Source organism: Taurulus bubalis, assembly GCF_910589615.1.
Source record: "Taurulus bubalis genome assembly, chromosome: 8".
Classification (NCBI taxonomy): Eukaryota; Metazoa; Chordata; class Actinopteri; order Perciformes; family Cottidae; genus Taurulus; species Taurulus bubalis.
In genome coordinates this window covers 22,784,849-22,796,877 of record NC_136596.1, presented here as the reverse complement: position 1 = coordinate 22,796,877, position 12,029 = coordinate 22,784,849, and positions in this window count along the sequence as shown.

Sequence of the window (12,029 nt, the reverse complement as noted above, 5' to 3'; positions counted from 1 at the left end):
CAGCGACTGGAAATATGGTTTTTAGTCACTTTGATACAATGCTTATAAAACACACTAATGCACGCGCAGCCTCAAAGAATTTACAAATATTAAAAGCATTATTTATTTTTGCTGTCCCTACGTTTTATATGTAAAACAAAAAGTGATGGTCGCCGCTGGCAAAACTAAAAAGGCCAGGAGTTGGTTGCCAGCTTCTCAAAGCGGTTGCCAATGGCCTCCTGGCAACCGTAGCCGCCGAGCCCCGCGGTCTAAACGAGTTAAACCGCTGATGCAAAAGGTTTTGAAAAGACATGTCACGCAAGTCACATTTTAAACCAAAAAACCCCAAAACAAGCATGCACAGCGTTTCAAGGGAACATGAAAAGCTGCCCCACACGATGCACAGACTTAGAGGGTCCTGGCATCAGCGGCTTACCGATTTGCCCCCCCCACCTCTTTTTCGAGGGAGTGCAACAATTTATAATCCACTTGTCACCTATTTTCCATAATGAAACATAAGAGCTTAAGAGCATTAGACGCCTCGCAAAAGTATTCGCTGTGTGCGGCAGAATTTTTTTTTTAAACATGCCGGATCTAAACGTGCAGTACAGCGTTCCGCCAGACCTCTCGGAGGAGCGGCAGCCGATAAGAGAAATAGGGATTTATGTGCTTTCGTGGATCCGCTGACGCGGCACATTCTCACAGAATTTCTACTTAAGGAAAGTCTACTTCCACTCTCACTGCTGCAAATGATTAATGTCGCTCCCATTTCAGTTGCGTTGCATATTTCCTTGCGCTTACACACACACACACACACACACACACGGTCCGATTAGTGCGCATCCGACTATCTTGACTTGCCTCTCACGACACTTAAGGCTGCTAAATTGGCCCAGTTCTCTGTGCCAAAACTACAAACTAAAGCTCCGCAGACATCACAAACACTGGGGCCTAACAAAGACGGACAGGGTGGCCTCCTCAACTGTCAGCCAGCAGAGGCATTTATCTCAAATCTCATTACTTTGACCGCAGGAGGGACGGTGAAGGAGGCCGAGAGCAGCCGAGACAGGCCGACACGGAGTGAGCATAAAACAAATTACAAAAACGGCCACATCTGTATTGCACATTTGCACATGGAGACTGCTGCATGCAGTCATTTTAAATCATCAATCTTGCGTACGTGCTGGTATGAACTCCCAAAAGGGGGCGGGCCGTCTGCATCGCGAGGGGAGCGAACGGCGACGCCAATGGCAGCATTCGTCACTGGAAACTGAACAGCGCAGCAACGAAAGACGAGGAAACGTACAAAGCAAGAAAATGAAAGAAAAACGTGGGACGATCAAGACACTGTAACCGAGCGGAGGACCAACATCCTGGATCTCGTCATCACCCCCGGCAACAGTGCAAAGACAAGCTCCAGTATTAGCATTCGAACGGGGAGCGGGGGGGGGTGTGACCTGCAGCCCACTTATCCTATTAACCCGATGACCACCTCGCCCCCAATCAGCCCAGCATTGTGGCGCCGGGGCCCTCGGCCACTCTGGCCCCCGGGCCACTGCTGATGACCCGAGATACCCTTCTCCCTCTGTCGACCCCTGACCTTTGAACCCCACTTCATGGCGTCGGGAGCAGGTTGGTCATGCAGCGGGCCAATTGAAGAGAGATATTCAGGAGTCACTTCAGTGTAGGGCTGAACGCTTCATTGCATTTGCGATAATATCGCGATATGATAAAACGAGAGTTTCTAACTGCAACGTGCGCGATTACAACGTCATCACGTGACGCGAGCGAAAGAGCGGAGAACTCGGCTGCATCAACTTTTCATGCGGCCCGTTAACCTGTTGCGCAATGACCTCTGGCTCCACGGAACAGTCAGAAACTGGACAGAGCTGAGACTTCAGTCTGGAAGAGGAACAGCACGTCGGTGGTGTGGAACCACCGACGTGCTGTTCTGGTTTCAAAAAAGAAGAGATGTGTTGATTAGTAATCAGGAAGCTAAATATATACAAATATATAAATTATGTTGAGTTGTGGAAAGTGGATGGGATTAAATAAATTCATATTTCCTCCCACTCCTCTTTTTATTTAATTCTAACAAATAGGCCCAGCCAATGGGAAAGAACATTTTACACTAAATGTATCTAATGTTGTGTTGGTCATATTTAAATCATTCATTATGTTTTGTTGTGGAAAAGAGAGGATAAAATTAAAAAAATTAAAAATCGTATATTAAATCGCAATTGCAATATTGGAGGGAAAAAAAAAAAATCGCAATTAGATTATTTTCCCAAATCGTTCAGCCCTACTTCAGTGTCACAAGGCAGAGGGGTCAAACCCCTGACCAGGGGGCTTTTTTTGGGGTCAAATGCAAATCAGGTGGACGATGGAAGACTCACGGGGAAGGAATGTGGACAACGTGTGCCGATGTGGAGCATCTTTATTTAAAAAATGTTGAGCACAAACGTACGCTTTCAAGGTATCCAGGTTGGAAGAACGTTTAAGACCGAAGACGTGCACATACATTTATTCTGAATTGCACCTTTAAAAGCAAATTTAAAAAAAACGAGCAGAGCATGACAAACATGAAAGATTATGTATTAAATCCCAACCCTTGTCCTTCGAATCAAAGACTGATCATTCACACACGGAAGCGAGGAAGGGAAGCCAAAGAGGAGGTCATCAGGGAAGCAAGGCCGCTCCGACTGCAAACGCCTACTCACTAATCCGCAGGATGCAGTCACCTTGAGTCCGCCTGCGTTTCACAGATTCACAGCGCATTGTGCCAATCCCTCCTCCCCTCCCCCTCTCTCTTGTTAACAGCAGAGAGCTGCCGCGCTCTGGATTTTGGAAGATAGAGATTAGCCTGTGGGCTGGCAGGAGCAGGTAAACATTATGTAGACGTACTTGATCATTTCAGAGCGATAAATAAACACAAAGGAAAAAAAAAAGGGAGCAAATATTACTTTAAGAGATCCCTAATCCAATGCTAATCGTCAGATACAATGAGTAGACACAGACACAGATCCATTTTTGGTTTTGTTTGATTATAGCAGCTGGTCTACAAGGCTCCAGACTGAAGTCATGTTATCCTTTTACTTTGTTATGGTAAACTATAGTGCTTTTTTTTTCCTTCTCACTCATCTCTAATATCTATTTATATTGCTGAGAAGCAACACCACATTTTACGAGATTATGTATGTGAACAATACTTATTTTCACTGAACAGAGCCTGAACTCATCGTCATATAACTGAAGGGCCCCTTCGTTGGTTGGCCGTTAGCGGCGCTGACACCGTCACTGTCAATTTAAACATGGACTGGTTGTCGGATATTAGAAAGCCTGATTTTACTGAATATTGGAGGATAACGGTCGTCAGTAAATTATTTTACACTGTTTGTTCACATTAAACTGTAATTAATCCCGAGCTGTCAGTGGTCCGTTACACCAGAACATCAACCGCTCAAACAGGGAACATTTTGAATTCCCTGCTGCTGGGGGGACGCAGACACATTGATCCAGTCTTAAGATCCCTCCCTCTCGTTACTGCCTCAGGTCAGGAGCAGGAAGTGGAGCAACGCCCTCTCTCTCCCTCTCTCTCTCTCCCTCTCTCCCTCTCCTGCTCACCCAACGGCCTGGAAGGCAGCGGGGAGCACCGCCTTCGCCCCTGGGTCCTGGAACACTAAGCCATTGTGCAGGGGGGCAGTGCTGTTGTTGTTGTGGACCATGTTGTTATTTTAGAGGCTGACCATTGCGCCATTATCTCCACCCACAGGATTTTGTTGTCGTTGTTGTTGTTGTTGTTCTTCTTTTTTATCGGATGTCAACGTAGGCGTTTGATGGACGAGGGGATGGGGACTGAAATGGAAAAAGGGAGCTTGGTTTGGATGAGAGTCGGCGATCCGGTGAAGTGGGTCAAAGCCACCGGCCGGGCACACAAAAGGGATGCGAGCGCAAAAGGCTTCTCGCAAAACGTGCCTTCACACACACACACACACACACACACACACACACACACACACTGTCCTCTCTTGTGTTCCAACCGCTAGCTTTCCCCTGCTAGGCCCCAAATCACACAAGCTCAGCCCACTGGAAACACCCCGTTGCTCCACTTTGCCCGTCCTGCCCGTCCGTACCCAGGGTTCTGGGTGAAGGGCATCCGGCGCCCCTGAAGCGCCACAAGGGGGCGGCGGCTCTTGTTCTGCCCGGCCTGTCCGGCAGCCTTTCACATGAATATCCCCTTACAGAGGCCACACTCTCAATGAAATCCTGGTGGGGATTTGAACTCCACCTGTCACTCAAGTAGGCCACACCCACTGCCAACTCCCACCCCTTGCTGCTGCTGCACCTGTAGAGAAGATTCCTCCTCATATGGGATGCTTTTTTTATTAAAAGTAATGCCACCCTCTTAGTACAGAAATGTTTGTGATAATGTTAATGATAATAATAAGACCATCATAAAAATACAAACGGTGGCTGTGAAACTCAAATTGACAACAATAAATGAATACATCCTTTCTTTTAACTTAGTCACTCCCTGTCTTTTACGGTCATCTTCTCCACCAACAAGTGGCCTGATAGCAGCTGGTAATGGGATCACAACAGGACCCTACTTCTATACCCCCCCCCCCCCTCCCCACAGCTCTCAAAGGAAATCAAAATGCAAGTCACACCATCTAACGCCATTCTTCTCCGTCTGTCTGTGACACAATTCGCTGAGCCTTTGATCATACAACCACCACTTCTCCTCCTCCTCCTCCTCTTCCTCCCCCCCCCCCCCCCTCGCTGCACCCCCTTTTCCTCTCTCACTCTCTCTTTCCCCCTAAATTGTTGGTGGCCGTGGTAACAGACCCCCCCCCCGCCCCCATTTTTACCCCCTTCATCCCTCCCACACTTCCAAAACAGTCACCGTCCCCTGCCCTCACCATGCAATATCGCCCTTGCATGAAAGAGCTTGTCTTTTTATTCTGCACAGCTGTGTGTGTGTGTGTGTGTGTGTGTGTGTGTGTGTGTGTTTTACAAATTATATCCTCACTTCCACATGAAAAGTAGTCAACATGTTTACACATTTTACTCATCTTTTTTTTCTTTTTCTATTCAGAACCACTTTGAACTGTTACAAGTTCTCCAAACGTCTGTATTTGCACATGTTTTTTGTGACAAAGCAGAAATGTCAATGATTTAGTGGGCAGGAAAGCCTTTGTGAACTTGAGTGGAAATGATCTTAATTGGGGCACAATGTTTTACTGGAACGTGGTGCTTCATGTGCAGCGCATTACATACAACAAGGCGTCCTCGCGGCCGGAGACCATTTTTTAATACGAGATGTTATTTGTGAAGACGATTAACCGTTTTACTTTTTTCTTGAAGAAGAAGAAGAAGAGCAGACACCCATTTCACATGTACACAAAAACGCAGAAGAAGAAGATGCATCGCTGGTGGAAGCTCTCACGACGGACCGGCCCGTCACCATGAACTCATTCACCCCCCCGCCCACCGACCCGGGCCTTTAATTCAGCCCCCGTCTCCGCCAACATTTCCGCTTTACCAAACCGGGCTCCCCCGCTCTATGGGGGGGGTTGTCTGACCACAGGCCACAGACCAAGTCTCCTCTGGGTATTTGAAACCCTCAGAACATGAGAAAAGAGGGAGGAGTTTCAGGAGAGGTACGCAACAGGATGTTCAGGACTTATAGATAAGACAAGTGGGTGTTATTTATTTCCACATAAAATTCAATTCAATTCAGTTTATTCTATATAGCCCAACATCACAAATACAAGTTTGCCTCGGAGGGCTTTACAATCTGTACACATGACATCCCTGTCCCAGGACCTCACATCGGATCAGGAAAAACTCCCCAATAAAGATAGTAAAAAAACAACAACCTTTCACAGGGATGTTACCCATCGTGAGTGTTTGCAGTCTCATCCGGTACCTTTCAGTCATCACTCCCAGAGTTAATACGGACAATAAGATGACTGTTACTGACGCAGTCGAAGTAACGGTCTTAGTCATAGAGGTGAAGGAACCATTTGTGGCCGTCTGTCGCCAAGAAAAGTGACTGAACTTGTCACAAATGACTATTTGCTGACAGTCAATCATGACAACGGTGTTGAGGCTCTATTCAGTAAATAAATGGACGGAGGTCAAATCTGTCGTTATCACGATGTGTTCAAATACAACAGTACTTTAGTTTTTTGCAGTGGTATCGGCGGCACAAAAAACAAGACATTGAACACACACACACACACACACACACAAAGTGCTTTTCCTATTATGATACATAAGCACATTGCAAGAAGTATGTGGAAAGTCACAATTGATTGACAGTCGTAGGTCAAAAGGTCGTTGTTGTCAGTTCACGAAGGAATGCCTCCTCCAGCTTTCACCCCTTTTTGCGTCTCTTGTATTTCATCATCTCCGGTGCCGGTTGCGTGTTCAACACTCGGAGGAGGATGAGCAGCGAGCGTCCTAGGCTGCAGACAGGTTGTGGTTCCCGCCGGTCTTAAAAAGAAGTGAGGTTTCTTGACCCAAAAATAAAGAAATAAATAGAAAATCATACCAAGACTTCCTTTTCTGTCACTCGCATTTCACAGTTGGACAGATAAGAGCATGAAATGCTTTGTCACTGAAGTCTATTATCATGTCAAAATAAGATACTATATTTATAACAATCCACCTAGTTTGCAGACTTTATCTTTCTTGGAGGAAAGAAAGACAGAAAATATGAACTATTGCACTTATTTCGAGAGAGAAATCCGTGACAAAGCAAACGTTTTACACGTCAAGACTCTTACTTTGAAATGGTGGCCTTTTCTGCAACTGCCCTTCAAAAGTTGTTCAATCGATTCTCTGCACTGACGAAACAAGCCGGCAGGTGGTTTGTTTTGTAGTCCAATAATAACAAGTCTCTGGGGCTTATTGAGACGTTGAGTTATTTGTGTCATATCACCATATGTCGATCTAGACTGCGTCTGTTCTCTTATCCTTGCACAGAGGTTCAATGTCAGATTGAACAGGGGGGGGGAAGAAGAAAGGAGCCGAAGTTTTGAGTTGCAGCCTTCTATGTATAGCATGCACAAACCTAAATGCATGCACCGACACACACACACACACACAGTCACTCTTTGCCCCTCTTTCCCAGCACTAGAAATAACTTCAAAGAGGGCCGGTAGCCTTGAGGAGAGGGAGTGGGATCCAGTTACAGTGGAGCAGCTGGGAGGGCCCTACAGGTGGGGCCGACACTCCACCTCCTGTAACATAATCGCCGTAAAGGGATCCCTCTGCTTCTCCGCTCAAATAATGAAGACTTCCTCCCTTTTGTCTCCCTCACTGGGACTGAAGGAACAATTAGCCGAGTTAGCCTGGCGTCCATCTTTTGGTTCTGGCAGTCAAAACCGACGCGAAGGAGGCACGGAATAAAAAAGGGAAAAAACTAAATCTGAGGGACTGAAAAAGAAGGGAGAACATCAATTACATTGTCGCTCACTGCGCTCATGGCTCCTAAATGTGTTAAATAAAAAAAACAACAACAGCCTATATCACTCCTAACGCCAACAACGAAGAGCAGATCGGATCCGCTCCATCCGTTCCGACCTTTCACAATAAAAGCCCTAGACGTATAATATCTGCAGGCGAGTATTCTTCACTTCTGTGTCACGTATCCGTCATGCCCACGGCGTTTAAAAGACTGAAGAGCTGAAAGTGAAACCAGAGAGACTTGTGAGAGTGCGTACACACCCCCCCCCACCCCCCACACACACACACACACACACACACACCCCACACACACACACACACGCAAGACAACTTTTCCTCAAGTCAAGGACGCCTTTGGAAAAGCCCGCTTTGTGATGCTAGCGTGCAGTCATCATCTGTCTCTTTATACACACACACACACACACACACACACACACACACACACACACACACACACACACACACACACACACCTCGCTCCCCCCCCCCCCCCTCTTTTCAACCTTCCCCCCCGAAAATCACCTCCACGCCATCTTCATAGCAACGGGCAAAGCAAACAAGTGTCAGGGCTTCAGTGGGAGCAGAGGACACCTAATATCATGTAAATGTCCTGATATGTAGCACAAGGCTCCGGGGTTGACAGCTTTAACACTGAGCAGGACGCCGAGCTTGTGACTCTATTAACTCTCTGCGAGTGCATCCCGAAACCGTCAATGGTGTGTGTGTGTGTGTGTGTGTGTCTCTCTGGTGTCACTTTCAGCTCTTCAGTCTTTAAAGCCCGGGAGTGACGCGAACAAAGGACGGGCCGACAAAGTTCAGGGGTCAACATTGGGCTGGATGCCACCATTTTGGAAAGAGAAGGAGGGGGAGTGGGGAAACAACTGCCTCCTCCTCCTCTTCCTCCTCCTCCCCCCCCCAGAAGAGATCACAGCGTCGATGTGAAAAGATAAAGGTAACAGCAAAGCAAATGTCTTGCGAGGACAATTACAGAAGTAGGCGAACGAGAACATAAATTATTTGTCAGCAGCAAGGTGCAACCGTGAATTCATTATTAATGTAACAATGCAGAGGGAAACAGGCTCATTAATAAACGATTCCATACGGCATGCAAAACTGCTGAGTAGGGTTTTGTTTTGCATTTCCTCGGCAACATTTCTCACACGATTTCATTAAGAAAAAGTGAGCTCAACTTTCATTTTCCACAAAAAAATCCATTAATGGAGGTATACAAAATACAAATAAAGATAAACTTCCACAACTATACAGTCAGAAAATTGTAAAAAAAAAACACAACACATAATGACTTTTCAAATGAATAAAACTGGTTAAAAGCAGCAAATGTTAATAGAACAGAAGCTGATGCGACGACCATGCATCAGCGTTTCTCAACTCGTTTCAGCAAAATGCTATCGAAGTATCGAGCAAACGTTTTCCGCCGTCGCTTCGACGACACACTTCCGCTCAACGCCGGCGGCGCCTCAAATATCGGTGGCATCCCCCAACTCCGAACCCTCGGCGTAAAAAAAGCTAAAAGTCACCACTTAATGAGCAATGATTAATAGCTGCTGCACAACGACTGGTGAGCCCGGGGGAGCGGGAGGAGGGAGGCTGGAGGGTGCACATACCTGGCGCAGTCAGCCTGCTCAGCGCGTGCGTGTGTGTGTGTGTGTGTGTTAGAGGGCCGAGGGGTTGAGGTTGCTAAAAGTGGACCGAGGGGAGGATTGCAGTCATCAACACCTAGGCTCTGAGTGGCCTTTGATGTCGCGCGGCGTCTTTGATGGGCCCCCAGCCATGGAGGAATGCTGCTCGCCCTCCCTCCCCGCCCCAAAAAGCCCCCGGAGTTGTGGAATGCGACGCAAGCTGCTGCTGCTCGGCCCGCTGGAATGGGATTAGAGCATAGGCCCATATTGCCCCTCCCCTCCCCTTCCTCATCTCGCTCCCACCCTGCCCCTCTGGAGTGGACAACATGGCGGAAACCTCATGAGGATCACTCTCTTGATTCATCAATTCATCCGTTTTTAGTCTAGAATGTCCACCCCAGATCCCTAAAGCCCACCGTGAGGATGTCCTGCTTGGTCCAAGACATTGCTGTTTACCGGCACATTTACACAACATGATAAAAAAAAAATAGGAGTTCAGAGCCACAATATCGACGCGAACGTTCCTTTTTAAAGGACAAAAATGTAGCCACAAAAGAATCACGTGTGTATCAGTTGCTGGGCGTGTGTTACTTGAATAAGCAACAGAAATACCACATCAAAACATCCGTTTACAACTTTATTTTTTCTCATTTATCCAGTGGTTTTTTCACCGCTTCTCAAACGCGTTAAAAAGTAATGCGTTTGTGTCGTCGTGAGCGTACGACTGGATAAATGAGCCATGGATTATTGTGTCTTGATGAGTGGTTTGCCGCCGTTAACACGGCGACCATTTACTTCAACTCAACAGGTATTTACTCGCCGTTTCGTTCTGTATTCCTAGTCGATTCGCCTTGGCAGCACGCGAGCAAAAAAATAATTCAGTCAAACAGTCATTTCGTGGGTGAAACGTCTCTTTAATACGGCGAACATGGCATACATTTTTTTGCCATACACTCCCATTAGTGTTCTGCTCAGTATACGCGGCCACTCAAATTTGTGACGACGACACCAAAATAATGGGCCAGCTCAGTGACCCCCTTCGCCCGGAAACAAAAGAAACGACTCCGAGCGTCTTCCATGTGAACTTTCAGTATTCGGATTCGCACGACGTGGGCGCGGCGGCCCGAGAGAGAGAGAGAGAGAGAGAGAGAGAGAGAGAGAGAGGCCCGCGGAGATCAAACGGGTCCGAAGTGAGCAGCTGGCCCGCAATCAAAAGCCAAAAGCACCACCTAAACCCCGACGCTTTGAGACGTTAGATTAAAGGGAACGGGCAAACACTTCAGATGGCCCAAGTCACTCGCCAAATATGCACAGTGGGGCCCGGCCTATCAAAGCGGGGAGCCGCAATATGAAATCAGAGAGACTGTGGACTCTCCTGCTGTGGACTCTCACACAGGTATGTGTGCGTATATGTGTGCGTATGCGTGCGTGCTACAGTAGGAGACTAGTGTTGTAATCCCACTGGTTCTCAGAGGAGAGACATTCTGTAAAGGTCAGGTTCATATTGCACACACACACACACACACACACACACACACACACACACACACACACACACACACCCCTTGGTGAACGACCTTCCACACAACAACTGCACAAACAAGCCATTTTGGCCATGCTTGCCGGTGTCGGGCGGGGCGTGGCCGGACCGGGGCGACGCTGAACCGGAGCGGTTTGCTGAGGGATCGTGCAGCGAGTCGGGAGGAATGTGAACAGGACTCGCAGTTCCTGCACATGTTCACACGTTTAAATGAATGAGTGCACAGGCGGTGAGGTTTTCGTACGTAAGGGAACGGCGACTCCCCCCTTTTCTCCTTACCTCTGCTTCCCCCCTTGGCCACAGGGTTTAGGGAGGGAGGGAGGGAGGGGGGGAGGTGGAGAGGCAGCCAGCATTAGCGCTGGTTTCAGATTTCGGCCGCCTCTGACTTGTTTTCTTTAGGAAACACTTACTGGGGCTCCAAATACACCAGGAGGAAGTGCTCACCTCCATCGCTTCCGGGTCGGATGGCTAAGGTCGCCCTGCACTGGAAAGAGATGAGGAGTGGGTGCACCATTAAACCACGTGTGGAATGCGTTTTGTAACACCGACAATTGGCCTTCGGGAGTTGGTCGCAAATGGACCGACCTTTAGAGAAAACACGGAACATTAAGTGGTAAGGAGGTGTGAAAGAATCCGCCTCTGACACTTTCTTTGCCTCGCTTATTTCCACTTTTCTCTCGCCCTCTTGGTTCTGTGAACGGCCCCGCCATCACCTTCTAAATGACAACCTGGAGGGGAGGGAAAAAACTCGATCCAGGAGCCCAATGCCCTCCGAGGAGCTACTGCTATTCCAGAGGAAATGAGAATGTGAATAAACAAAGCCAGGGCCGTTTCCAGTAATAAACGCGGTGGAGAAACGTATGGGGGGGGGGGGGGGTCTTCACTCGGCTTCCTACTTTAATTCCTTAAGGGACGATCTTGGATGGCAAGAACAGGAGCACCAGAAGCTATTAGGATGCTCTCCAAACGCCCGCTGTCTTTGTTGTTGGACCCAAGCACGATCGTCACATCGACGTAGTGCATTTATAAAAACGTGCTTGCAGAGGCTTAGTAGAGCCCAACTGGTACATTGCCGTTGGTTCTGTGCATGGAAGAGAAGTGGTATATTTGATTATAAGAAACAAGAAATGATATTACCGAGAAGCCAAGGCTATAGTGTGAGCTCTCTTAGAAACAGCGTCATAGTTTGTCCAACAGATTTATTTTTTGCTTTAAAATCTCCCGCTCGGTACGTATTTTGGGTCAAAATGACTAGAAACTAGATTCAAGTGTTCTGATCAGATCTTTCCAACTCTCAAATATCCATATCAGTGTTGGCCTTTAAAATCTAGTACGAGTCAGACTCTATTATCGATATATGCTAGTTATGAAACGACCAGTCGATTAATGCATCT